The sequence below is a fragment of the Diceros bicornis genome, chromosome 26 (assembly GCF_020826845.1).
Source record: "Diceros bicornis minor isolate mBicDic1 chromosome 26, mDicBic1.mat.cur, whole genome shotgun sequence".
Taxonomy (NCBI): domain Eukaryota; kingdom Metazoa; phylum Chordata; class Mammalia; order Perissodactyla; family Rhinocerotidae; genus Diceros; species Diceros bicornis.
Window position 1 is genome coordinate 17,710,665 of NC_080765.1, and position 13,697 is coordinate 17,724,361.

Here is a 13,697-nt window from a genome sequence, read left to right on the forward strand (position 1 = left end):
TCCCCCCCTTTATCTTGCTTCCTTGCATCTTCAGTATTTTTTCTCACTTTACCTTTTCTTACCTTACCATTTGAACTGCCTTCTTCTGGTGGATGAACCTTTTCCCTGTCACTGTTCTTGATGCCTCCCAGGACACCTATCATGTTCTGCCTTCTAGTTATACATGTATTTGTCTTCTCTCCTTTGCTAAATTGTAAGTTCCCTAAGGGCAAATAACATGGGTTTCTTTTGTTTTGTTTTTTGGCACAAAGTCCATACTCAGCTAAGTGTCCTTACGGAATGAATGGCTTTTAGTATACTGTACAAAAATTAATTATGCCATAGGCCACAAACTGTTGGAGTTAAGGAAAGGTTTTGATGAGATTAAGAGGCTAACATGGCCAAATGTATGTGTGAATCTTGCCTTGCTTATCAGCTCTCCTTCAAAGTGGTACCTGAGGGAGCAAGACATATAAGGAACAGTAATAACAGCAATAATAATAGATATATCTATTGAGTACTTACTATGTGCTAGGTACTGTTCTAGCTAATTTAATCATCACAACAACTCTGAAGTAGTTACATTATACTTTCCATTCTATAGATGAAGAAACAATGCCAGAAAAAGTCCAATACTACTTTATTGTTAGTGAAGTGAATGCCTGATACCCTAAAACAAGCCTCTTTGCAGTCTGTGCTAGAGCAAGTAAAAGCCTTCAGCTGCCCACGAAAGCACTCCCTCTCCTTTTCCCTTAGCTCAGTCCAAAGTAACTTCCAGGGGCCCCCAAGTGAGCTGAGTCACCACAAGTTCTGGAGACAGAAAGAAGAACCAAGCCTGTACAGACTTTTTAAACACACGTGTCATTTTTCAACACACAGGGACCCTGTCCACTAATAAACATGGCCCAGAGTCTTAGATGCTAACCCCTCAGATTAGCAACCATGAGGAAAGCACTAGAAGGAAAGCTGGGAGAGCCTTTCCCCCATACAAACACTAAATGAGTAGATAAATGAGTGGATACCTCATGGTATGTGTGTCTTAATACAGTTCAAGAGTAACAGGAGATAAAGTAAATGTGGTGAAATGTTACCAATCGAGCAATAGAACTAAGGGTTTTTGGGTGTTATTCATACCATCGTTTCATCTTTTCTATAAGTTTGAGATTTTTCGAAATAAAAAGTTGGGAAACATTTTAAAAGAGGGCTAAACAAGAAAAGTAATTCTAAGGATGGGAGTCAACAATAAATACATAGAGAAGTGATCTGAAGCCAGGAATTTTCTAGTCCATCAAATGGGAAGTGCCAAGAGAGAAGGAAAGAGGTGGAATCTGAGACATGTGGTGCTTCTTAGGGAGATGCTCAGCCTGCCCAAGAAGCTAATTTAAAACTAAATCTTATCCCTGGATCCCACAGCCCTTAATTTGACCCAAACTTTCCATTACCAGATTCTGAGGATTTAAACCCTGATATTGTGTGCTTGAATCTGGAATCTGTCTCATCAGTTAAAGATCTATCCTATTGAGGCCACATGTGTCTGTGCAATAAGTTCTTTTCGTGCCAAACTTTCATGTTAAAAAAAAAAAATCCTGAGAGGAAATACATGTGGTCCTATGCCCCTTTCAAGCCCGGTTCAGGCTATTTATTGTTTTATTTGATTGTTGAGAAGTCAGAAATGACTAAAGTGGTTCCCAATGTGGTCTGCACATTGCCTTGGCTAGGCATGGTCTGATTAAGACAAAGCCCAGCTTCAAATTTAGCAGTGTTCTGATTCATGTGTAGGGGGTGTTTAGGGGAGGGTATGTGTCCTTTTTTTTCTTTGTTTCTGAAGTCCTTCCCCTGTGGATTTCAGATTAAAGAGTGTGTGATGACACATTTACCCTTTTGGTTTTGCTTTTCAAGCACAAAGCTGACAAATGTGTTTAATGGGCCCGTGGTACCAAGTGACAGAGGCACAGAGCTCGAGAGGCTCACTTGTGCCTTGAGTGTTTTGATGAGGAAGTTAAATTTACTTACCGGTTGGAAGGATTAAATGCAAACCATAGCATACTTCTGACATTTCATTGATTTGTTAGGAAATTCCAAGAGAGTGGGGGGGCCCAGAAAAGGTAAGTCAAACAGTACACCCTACTTAGAAATTAATAATATAAAGTCTAAGAAAATTGAAAGAGGAAAATGCAATTTTCTAGCACAGAGACTGTTCTCTGTCTATAATCTAGATATTAGATCATATAGAATCACAAGATCTTATGTATGGAAGAGAACGCGAGAAATATTATTCATCCCAGCCTGTATGCATTTTAATGGTGAAGAAAAGGTTCAGTGACGTACCCAAAGCCACAGCTAGTTGGGACTGGACCTGTTCTGAAACCCAGGTCTCCTACTTTGCTAATCCGGTACAGCACCTGACCTTCTCTGTAATGGTCTGCAGTAGCCCTGCAAACAGTTTTTCAAACTCACCAGGGCCTGCTGCCAATGAAGATCAGGTCAGTTCTCTAATCCTCGTATAGGTCAGTTATTTGCAGTCGTTTTCCTGGCCTCATGCTGTACCTTTAAACCCAGCCAGTCATTTCACAAATGCACGTTGTCAGCTGTAAGTGAATACTGGTAACAGAGAAAATCCATCACCACTCGTGCAAATGGAAAAACAACTCAGAGCACATAGCCTACTTGAATGTTCTTTGTAGCTTGATCTTTGTATAAGAAGGACAACATCATAAATTAAAATAAAAGCTACCAGCCACAACTGTATTTTCACCAACCTCTCCTTCTCCAAGAAAACTCATTGCTAGGAAAATAAATTGCATTCTTTACCGGCAGCACAATGGAAAGTCTTGTTGCTTATAGGCAAGTGGCTATTTGAAAGCCTGGCTACAATTTTCCTGTTTTACTAACACTTGCAATTAAATCTGTCAACTCCCTCTAAGATTCTGTGTAAATACCAGATGCTCACTAAGTGTTTTTTCTCCTGGAGAATGTGAAAAGTTGTAGAGGAACTTCAAAGGAGGCGCAAACCTGGCTGAAAATGAGCCCCCGAAGGTCCACTCTCGCCTCCTGTGAATTTCTCGGCCCACCACCCTTGGACTGCAGCGGCCTCTTCCCATCTCCTGCCTTAGCGGTGGACGTTAAGTTAACATCCATGCCCTGGTTCAGGAGCAGATGGCTCTGAGTGGGGCATGGTGGACAGGGAAGATCCAGCAGGCCTGGTGGGAGGGACGTGAGGAAGGGATGAGAAGGCCATGCCTCTCACTCCCTGCGCGGCTGCAGCCTGCTTTTCATGTGCTATTGGTGCAGCCCCCACCAGCTGTCACTTGAATTCATGCAGTTGATCATATGGGGATCAGAGGAGGAAGTTTGGGATGGCTCTCGGCAAATCCAGCCTCTCAACTGGAGTGAGAAAATCCTCTTCCAGCACATGGGCTCCTTAGGGCATCAGATACGTATTATATTTTTTCTCCTTCCCTATACAAAGAAATGTAACTTTTTATCCCAGATGGTATTTCGGCAGTAGGCAAAGCAACCCCCCTTGGGTTTTCCAGAATTAACTGTAGTTGCTTAGAGTTGTCATTACCTAAGGAGAAAGCAGAGAGAATGTTAAGTGACTCATGAAAGAGAATCAGCATATCTGCTGGTGTTTCAATTTTAGTGGATGGATTCTGGGTTTCTTGGCATTTGTAATGCAAAAGCTGGGAAAGGGGGCCCTGCTTCCCCCCACCAACTCAGTCCCAGCAGATTCACTCTGTTTTTTAATGAATTTACTTAAAAAAAAATTGAACACTCGTAGAAGTATTAGCAAAGTGTTCATATCATATGGGCAGCTCCAACGCTCCTTACTTACAAACTGTCCATGGCTTTGGGTTTTTCCCCCACTAATTTTGCTGGGCGGGTTTGCCACACAGGGGATTCATTTCATAACCAAAGGTTTTTGGTAGACGGCTAAGACCCTCTTGAACGTTGGAGTATATGGAAGGGAGTGAGGACTGAAAGCATGGAGCCCGTGGCCCACGCTACCTCAACTACTTTCAGTTTCTATTTGAAACCAGAATCACAGAAGAGCTGTCAGATGGCAGCTGTGCATTTGGTGGAAATGAGAATTCCAGATTTTATGCTAATTCGGTTTCAGGTTCCTTTGAACCTGCAGTTTCATGAGGCTGTGCTTAAAACGGCAATCTGTTTTAGATAAAAGAAGGGATTACTAAAGACTTTTTAGTTTTGCAAACATTTGCAGCCTCCAAAAGGAAAAGGGGAGATCAGATTTATTCTTTCATTAACAGTGTCATGTTAAGTTTTCTTCTACTTTATCAAAGAGAAAACTTTTCCTTATTTTGGCAAAGATTTTTCTTATTTCAGGATTTTTTTGTTGCTATTATTTATCTGTATTTCAGTAGTGTTCTTTCTCTAACTTCACGGTCCTTGTCATTCCGTTGCAGAAGTAAGAAAGCAAATGTGATGCTCATGGATGCGTCTCGTCCTGGCGTGTGTTCACTTTCTTTTTCTGAATGAGGCTGACCTAGATGGTTCTTTCAGTTACCTATTGCTTTGTAGCAAACTACAAATGTAATAGCTTAAAACACAGCAATTATTTATTTGCTCACAATTTTGCAATTTGGGCAGCGCTCTGCAGAGAGTTTCTCTCTGTTCCACATGGCATCAGCTAAGGCCGGCTCAGCCAGGGCTGGAGGAGCCACACCCAAGATGCTTATTCACATGGCTGGCAAGTTGTTACTGGCTGTTGGCTGGGAACTCAGCTAGGTCTTTTGTCCCGAGGCCTTAATTCTCCTCATTGTGGGCCTTCATGGGCTTCCTCACAACATGGTGGCTGGGTTCCAAGAGGAAGGAAGCAGCAGCCAAGCTCTGAAGTTCCAGAACGTCACTTCCTCCAGTTACAGGTCCAGCCCAGATTCCAGGGTAGAGGACATAAGCTCTCACGGGAGAATGACATACAGAATTATTGGAGGCCATATTTAGAGACTAGCTATCAGAATGGTTGATGTGGAATTTTAATTAGTAATCAGTTTTCAAGAGAATTTACTTGTGCTCTGTTGTTAGCTTTATGACAGTGGGTTTCTATATTCTGTGAAATCCTAAACTGGTGGCGATTTGTGGAAAGGACTTTACAGTTTATTTTTGAGATATCTTCATTCTCTTCTGTTTTAGTTGGCAGAGATGTGGTCATTCATTCATTAACTCATTCATCTGACCATTGTTTATTGACCATCTATTACACATATAAGGCATGAGAGGACTGTACTAGATGTTAAGGGGAATGGTGATGGTGGGAGTGGAGGTGTGGTATGCACGGGCACAGTCCGGGCCCTCAAGTGATTGAACCTTTGCTCTCCAAAGCAGCATCTTGTTCCCACCAAAGAAACGTATGCCCCTAAAGGAATGACAGTGTCCAGAGCTGAGCCAAAAAATAGGTAATACATGTCAGACATTGTCTTGGATATATTTCTCTAAGGAAACCTTCAAAATAAGCTATAGTTTGGAGCAGAAGAAAAAATTGCTGGTTTAATTAATTTGCAACAAAGGTCTGTAAATGGAGATTATAGAGGACCAGAGAGGAGTTTGCAGGTCTTGGTAGGTGTGCAGGCTGGCCCTCACTCTACTGGAACAGAGTATGTGATCATAACAACTGGCGTTTGTATAGCTGTTGACCATTTGCAAAGTATGCTCATTTCATTCATAAAGCCACGGAGATGGAGGCCATTGTAATGGCCATATTAGTGTGGAAGGGACAGGGAGAAAAACTAAGACCAGAACAAGGGTGAAAAATCAGAAACATTGATCAGTAAGAATGCCAGGAAAGCTAAACCAAAGGAATTCTCTGACATTGTAGCTGCCCACCTGGTACCCCAACAACTGTATGATTCAGCAAAACAGTAGAAGCAAACGTTTTGTTGTTGCCCAACAAGAATTTCTGCAAGTAAATATTTGGACCCTCAGGATACTCCATAATGAGGCTAAAATGAAAGCACAAAAGCTTCGTTAGGTCCACGTATATTAGTAGAGATGGAGGAATAGAGTTTCCAATACCCTAAAGATTATTAATACTTTCAGGTAGCGTGTTTACAGAAAAAGATAGCAAACCCTTTGAGAGAAGGTTGTAGGGAGAGATGTGCTGACATGCAGCTGGCCACCATTTCTCACCTTATTTTTGTGAATTACCTTAATATGGGATGTCTGTAATCTTCCAGACTACAAAACCTATGACGGTAAACTTCGCACACATCCTAGTAGTATTCATACAGCTTAAAGACAGCTTTACCATGGCCCCTTGGATCTTGAAACCTCTCTGGATTTTAGATATCAGAATTTATTTTGACTTAGATCTAGAACTGACATATTTCAGCATTGAGAGTCTTTGGAATTCCAGGTTCGGCCAAGGGAGTGAGAAATCGAGATTCACCCAGCAGTACAGATGGCAGAACATGGTATAGTGAAGAATGTACTGGACGTACTTGTTAGAATCCTGCTGTCATCCTGACTCCTCCACTTCCAAGGGGCATTCTTACTCTCTCTATATCAGTTGCCTTGTCTGAAATACAAAGGAGAATAGCAGTTATTCTCTTTAGCTCACGGGGTTCATGTAGGAGCAGATGACATAATAATTGTAAATATTTTTGAAAAATATATATTACTATAAGCGTGTTCGGCAGCACCCTTAGGAGGCATCATGGTATATGATTTATCGCCTGTGTTCTTTTCCTGATCTAGGGTTCAGTAGTTTGTCAGTTGGTTTCTCCCTCCCTTCCATTTCAAGGCACTGAAATGAAGATTAGAATCATTTTGAGCCTGACCCAGACCTAGAATAGCAACAGCCTTTCCCTGGGACTAACTGAAGCTAGAAATGAGAGTCCTCAAATCAGATACAGAAAAATAGTTTTCCCCCAGTGCGAAACTTACCTGAAATTATAATAATGCACCTGGTCTGACTTGTTTAATGGTGAACATAGTTGAGGAGGCCAAAAAAGGTAACATCTTAATATTCACATGAATCATTCAAGCGTCTACCTTAGGAAGATCTAAGGTGGCTTCAAGGGCCCTTTTCTCTCCCCTGAATGTTGGAAATTTTGGGAAGCTCACTCAGCCCAAAGGGCCTAAAATGCCTCTTCCCTAGAGACTTGGGAAGCATGATCCCTTCACCAGCAGCCCCCCGTTTTCCACAGCAGCCTTTTCTAACATGGCCACTTAGTGCATCTGTTGGAACATAGACAGTTGCTCCCTACTGGTGACCACGGGGACTGCCTCCCTGTTGAGCCCCTCTCCCCAGAGCATGCCTGTGCCCGGGAGCCCATGGCTACAGCTGTTCATTTAGACATGGTTGCAGTGTTTCCTGAGTGAGCCAGTCCTCCTTCCTTCAGCCTCACAGCCCGTGTGGTCAGCAGAGAGGATTGGCAAGGCTGCCTTTGTCAGGGCACCATAAAGGACTTTTTCGCTTTCCGCTTAAAGGAGTGGGTGCTTGACCACCTTCATTTATGAAACTAAGAGGGGCCACTATCAGTCAGTGTGCCCCAAAACTAAGACTGTCTCCTCCTGGGTGACTTGTAGCTAATGATGAAGACAAGGCAGTGATGCAAGAGCTCTACACATATTAATTCATTTAACCCTCACAGCAGGTGCTCCCATAACAGTAGGTGCTGTTATTCCCCTATTTTACGGAAGAAGCAGCTGAGGCCCAGAGATGTGATGTCATCTCTCCACCATCACAAAGCTAATGAGCAGGAGTGGAACATGAGCCAGGATTTGAACTCAGCAGTTCTGTCATCAGTGGTTATACTTTTAACCACTGGATCAGCTACCTCTCAGTTGCCCCCCATACAGCGAGATGGCTGGCACCAGTTTAAAGGCCCTCCTCACCAGTCATCCTCGTATATAAAACAAGGTGCATCATATTGCCTTATTTTACTTAATGTTTACAACAACACTCTGCGAGTTAAATTCTATTACTAGCTCCATTTTACAGATGAGGAAGATGAAGCTTAGGAAAAGTTAAGTAACTACGCGAGATCAACCAGCTGTCTTTTTTTTTTTTTTTTAAATTATGTTTTATTTATTTATTTTTTTCCCCCAAAGCCCCAGTAGATAGTTTATGTCATAGATGCACATCCTTCTAGTTGCTGTATGTGGGACGCGGCCTCAGCATGGCCGGAGAAGCGGTGCGTCGGTGCGCGCCCTGGATCCGAACCCAGGCCGCCAACAGCGGAGCGCGTGCACCCAACCACCAAGCCACGGGGCCGGCCCCCAGCTGTCTTGATAGAGACTGGATTCAAGCATATGTCCTAATTCCAGCCCACACTCCTAACCACCAGGCCAGGGACCATGAATGACAAATCCCAGTAAGCCTGCTTAAGAAAAAGATTCTAGGATAATTTAGGCAAAGACAGCTAAAGGAAATGGCTCACCAAAAGCATATTCTTTTCAATGTAACACTTTAATTTCCTCAATTTATCATCTGCATTGACTTATTTACACATTTTGTTCTATCCATTCTTTCAGCTCATGCAGACATTTTGTACACATTTTTCATTTCAATTACCTCCAGTCCTCCATCCCACCCCCATTTCTGTGTGGAAACAGAGGAGCCAGATGTGGGAAATTTGAGCAGGCAACAAGGCAAGATGAGTATCTGTCCTCAAGGAGTGGGGACTCAATTTCAGTTGTTGGTCCCTAGACCCCAAATTACAGACCCCCATCAGTACTAAATGATAGTGGGAGGGAGGAGGGAACCAAGCACAGGGGAAACCAGGAAGGCACGGCCTCACAGTCCTTATCTGACGCACTCTGTAAAAAGTAGGATGCCACTGGGTGACATGAGCAGAGATTGAGTGTATTTTTATTTTTCATTGCCCTTCTTTGTGGGATTGTCAGATTCTGAATATTAATATTTTAATGTAGATTTGGTGGTTAAGAAATATTTTATGATTTTTTATACTTTTTTCTCTTTGTAGTTTATAGTGGAATGTGAAGTTTGAAAGTAAAATTCTTTTTCTTGACTTCTACACTTGGAAAATATTTATTCCCCCCTGCGTCTCAATAGTATGCATCATAAACTAACCCAGTTTGGTTTATTTACTTCCCTCTTGTTGCAGCCCCATGATCAATTGTAGCAACACAGGCATATAATGGTAGAGGCTTTTGCTTTACAACAGTAAGAGCATGAGCTATTGCAGGCTCCTTTCAGAGTGATAAGTAACGAAGCCTCCAGTCACAAATCGCCTGTTCAGAAGGGGTGGGGGCACAGAGCGGAGGAGTCTGGGGCCACCTGAGGTTGACTAGCCATGCATCACTAGAGGAGGGAATCATGATCCATAGTTGAAAAGGAATTGGCCTACACAAGAGAAATTCCTGGGACCCAGAAAGAGTTTTAATCTCCTGGGCTGGACAGCATGGAAGGCAGAATGTCAGGAGTTAGCAGAGGTGGGAAGCAGGACAACCTTGGCAACAGGGGAATTTCCTGCTTCCTAGTGGTGAGCAACCTGCTGACTCCAGTTCTCCACGCTAGGACTTTTTGTCATCTGCCATGGGTCAGGAGCAGCAGGCACCTCCATCCAACTGCAGGTCCCTCTGGGCTTCTCAGTAGCTCTCCTCTGCCCTGAGTCTCCCTCCAGTTTATCAGTTACCCAGACACTTGTCAGGCATCCCCAGCCTTACTAGCAGGCTGGGAAAATCTCAGCCATGTATTCATTCTCTCTCATGGTGCATCTGTTGAGCTAGGCCTCCCAGTACTGTGCTGGATCCATGATGTGTAAACAGATTCCAAGATGTGAATTATATCCACAAGAAACCAGGTAGGTTCAGAAAGAAGGCATATCACAGGGAATAGGCTAGCACTATATCCTCACAAATAGGTAATAAAGTGCCAGACTCTGTCTCCAGGTACATGTCTGTTCCTGACACCGCTGCTGTGGCTGTGGCGTGAATTAAGACATGCAAGACGTAGTCCTTGTATGGTCAAATTTAAAATCAAATTGAGATGGTGGGTATCCTACACAGAGAAATAGAACAAAAGACAAAACATGCTTCTGTAACAGTAAGAAACCATTTTTATAGTTATAGATAAAACTATAGGCCTGTTTAAACTGGAAATTACAATTTAACATGTCAAAATGACATAATTGGGATGCATGCTATTTTATGTTTTAAGAAATTGAAGCGCTCATTATTAGGAGGTTGATTACATCTTAAATCCTGGTGAACTTGTAGAACATTTTGCTTGATTCAAGATTAGACTTTATAGTCTATCAAGAAGATCCACATTACTCGCATCCCTCCAGCCATATTATGTGACCCAAGCTATCCAACATCCATGTTCTGACCCTGTCTGGAGGGATTGTTCACAGTAGTGTCTGTGTGAAGGTGGGGCTCTCTAGTACATAGGGTGCAAACCACTTGCACCACTTTTTGGGATTGGTGTTGTTTTTGATGTTCTTGTGGTTGTTTTCATTGTCACTGTGGTGGTCTGCATTGAGAGAATCCAGTAGAAGGCATGGCCATGGGCATTGCAGCCATACTAGAATATGTATATATATTTTTTGGTCTCCACGGTAATCAAAATAAGAGTCTCATCTTACATCATAATCACCAACACATATATCCCACTTATTAAGTACCAAATGCTGTTACTGACAACAACCCAATGAGGTGTAGGTACTGCTGTCACCTCATTTTCCAGATGAGGAAACTGAGGCACACAGAGTGAAGAGATTTTCCAAAGGTCTCCTGGCTCAGAAATGACAGGGTCATGATGTCAACTAGATGCTGGCTCTTAACCTCTACCTGAAGAACAGATCGAAACTTGTATTTTCAAAGTTTGAAGAGCTTTAGGATTTGAAAAGATCAAGCCTCCTGGAGACAGAGAAATAAGCTAGGTGCAGTGACATCTTTCCCAAGGCTAGTTGGGAGACAGAACTTGTCACTCCCCTTCAGTGGTCTTTTCAATAAGGAAATTTTTGTAAAGACTTCCTCTCCCATTAAACCACTCCAAGAATCACCCAGCATATGTTCTGTTAGGGAGTGTCTGAAGTTCATTATATTTATGAGTGAGAACTCCATGAAATTAATAAGCTTTTTCTATATAAGATGCTCAACAGAAGACCAGAATTTTTTACCAAAAAATGTTCAGTCTCAGTCTGGTGATTTGTGATACAAATTGAATCAAATCTCACATTTTAAGCTTTAAAACTTTGCCATTTTAGATTGATTTAGAGGAACTTCCATTAGTTTTTAAACCTAGTTTATCTGTAGATATATTTTGAGATTTGGGGAAGACAACTCCATATTTTAATTTAGCGTGGGTTTTTTTTTTTGTTTGTTTTTTTAAGTTTTAGTTAATCATAAACTTGGCTAAGGTCTTTGGTAATACATTAAAATTTGTTTTTGTTTCTGAAATAATGGATCTAACACTGGAAAGAACATTGAGTCCATATTCTTGCTATCTGCTTCTTGTTAGGGTCCCCACTTTGTAAGACTTGCTCTCCTTAGATCTCATTCAGAGGTTGAAGGTGATGTTAAGAAGCCATTAGTGCTTAGTATGTTAAGCCTTCTGAATGCAACAGTCAGCATGGCTGCCAGCCTTTGATTCTGTAATCTTTAGATTAAAATGTCAATAGAAGAAAGTTAAGTTTCTCAAGGAAGAAAAAACCCTCATAATGAATCTTCTTGATTCTTGCAAGTCAGATCTCTGACCAGGATCCAATCACCCAGCATTTGGATTATCGTTTTTTTCCTTTCTTCCTTCTTTGTACTTCTGATGCTGTCTTGTACTTCTTCCCTTCCAATTTTGACATTGATTCCCTCCCTTCCAGAAAGGAAGAGGAATAGAGCAACTTGGAAACTAATCAGAACGGACTCATTCTCATGAGAGGCTGAGAAACAAAGCAAAGTGGTGGGGGTGAACTGTGACAGGGCGAGTGGCGCAGGGGGACTGAATATGGACACAGTAGTGCAGAGGCCGCGTTCTGTGGGTTCTCTGGAGGCTTGGCTATTGGCGTTTCTACGTTCCTCCCGACTACAGTTAATCAAGATACAGGGACACATGCAGATCTGTCCCAGGCTTTCATCTGAGGTCTAATCCCTGATAATCACAGAGGTGACAGTCTAATGCAAGGCATGATAAGTGTCAGAAATGCTGCCTGATAAAAGCACTTTAGAGAGCTAAGTGGTTGTTTTAGTTGGTCAGCTAAGTTGCCCATGCTTTTGTGTATCTCAGTTTACCCTGTAGGGGACCTCGCAGAAACTGTGGCAATTTCTTCCCTGTAGTATTGATTTTATTAGAGCAACAAGACAAGACAACTGTCCCATTTTGATTGCTCCAAAAAAGCCACAACATTTTATATCTTTTCTTGAAAATTTAATGTTTGCCTTTGAGCTATCTTGGTATTGTAGAAACAGCTTCAGAATGAATGCCCCCTAGCCTAAGGGCCTCAGTTGGGTTTTGTGACATCGTGTAAGCAACTGGAAAATCCAACTCCAAACTTACACCTTCTGAGGCACTTTTCTGATTGGTCTGGGGGTAGGGGTAGAGAAAAAAATCTCTATTATCTTAAAACATTTTTTTTTTTTTTTTTTTTTAAGAAACATCATGTAGTGCTGCCATTTGGGAGGGGAATGCAGTATGAGGCTAGAGAGAGAGCCTCTTATTTCCAAAATTAATTGTATTTGGAGGTTAAAGAAAAAAATTATGCCGTACAGCAAGTACCTCCTTTTTTTCCCTTGAGAGGTTTTACAAGAGTGCCGTGAAATCAAACCGTGATGGATGTTCAACTTCAAAGAGGTGAGGAATGGACATTACTGCTTTAAACCAGTCTCCATGTCATTTGTATGGGGTGTACATCTCTCCCAAGCCCTACTCCTTTCCTCTCTTGCCAGCTGCCCTCCACCTAACAGCAGCACTGGAAGGGAAGTCAGTGTGGGCTTCGCTTTCACTCCACCCTAGTGTGCCTGCTCTACCCTAGAACCCTCCCAGTTGCAATCTAGGCCTCGCTTGCCCTCTTTCCCTTGTGCCAGAGAAATCGAGGCAACTTTTCTTGTGTACCAAGGAAGGACCCCGCCAAGCTGCAGGTGTGGAATTAAAACTCCAGATGCAGAGGGTCTTCTCACCCCCATGTGTGGCCTAGTATCTTTTCAGGGCCTCTGTGGTTGGAACAGTGAGTAAGGAGGGCAGAATTCTGCAGAGGGGGCCCACCAGGCTGGACAGAAAGGAGTTGAGTATGCTCTGGCAAGAGTGGGTTGCTCAAGGGAATCCACCAAGGGCCAAGTTTGTGGTCATTCAGCCCTCTCCCTCCTTCCATGTCAGACACTGGGCACTAGAGAACACAGTGATGATAAATATTACTGTGATAGGAATTGCTGTCCATTTAGTGAGGCTGTGGCATTGCTTTAATCCTTTCCCTACATCTGGTGGATGCCAGGGAACCAACCGGCTCCACTTTGGTGTGAAGTATACAAATGTCGGGGGATTTAAAGAATTAGGGGAGGAGGGATTTGTCAATGGCCAGTTCGTGTACTCAGTTATCCTTAAGACCTAACACACTACATTCAGGCTTTGATCATAGTGGGGATGAGGTTAGAGTAAGACCTTTTTGTTCTAAAACTAGACTCTAACACCCCCCCTTCCGTTTTCAACAGCATATTTTGTATTGAACACCTACTGTGTGCCAGGCGTTTTCAATACATCACTTTCTCATTGAGCCCGCACAACCGCCCAGAGAGCCAGCTCT

At 42.5% G+C, this 13,697-nt stretch overlaps 1 protein-coding gene across 6 annotated transcripts in view; it reads left to right on the forward strand.

Moving 5' to 3' along the window:
• The window catches only part of AUTS2 (activator of transcription and developmental regulator AUTS2), a 1,110,481-nt gene that overhangs the window by 1,009,107 nt on the left and 87,677 nt on the right, over window positions 1-13,697 (forward strand). The gene's annotated exons all lie outside the window — the stretch shown is intronic.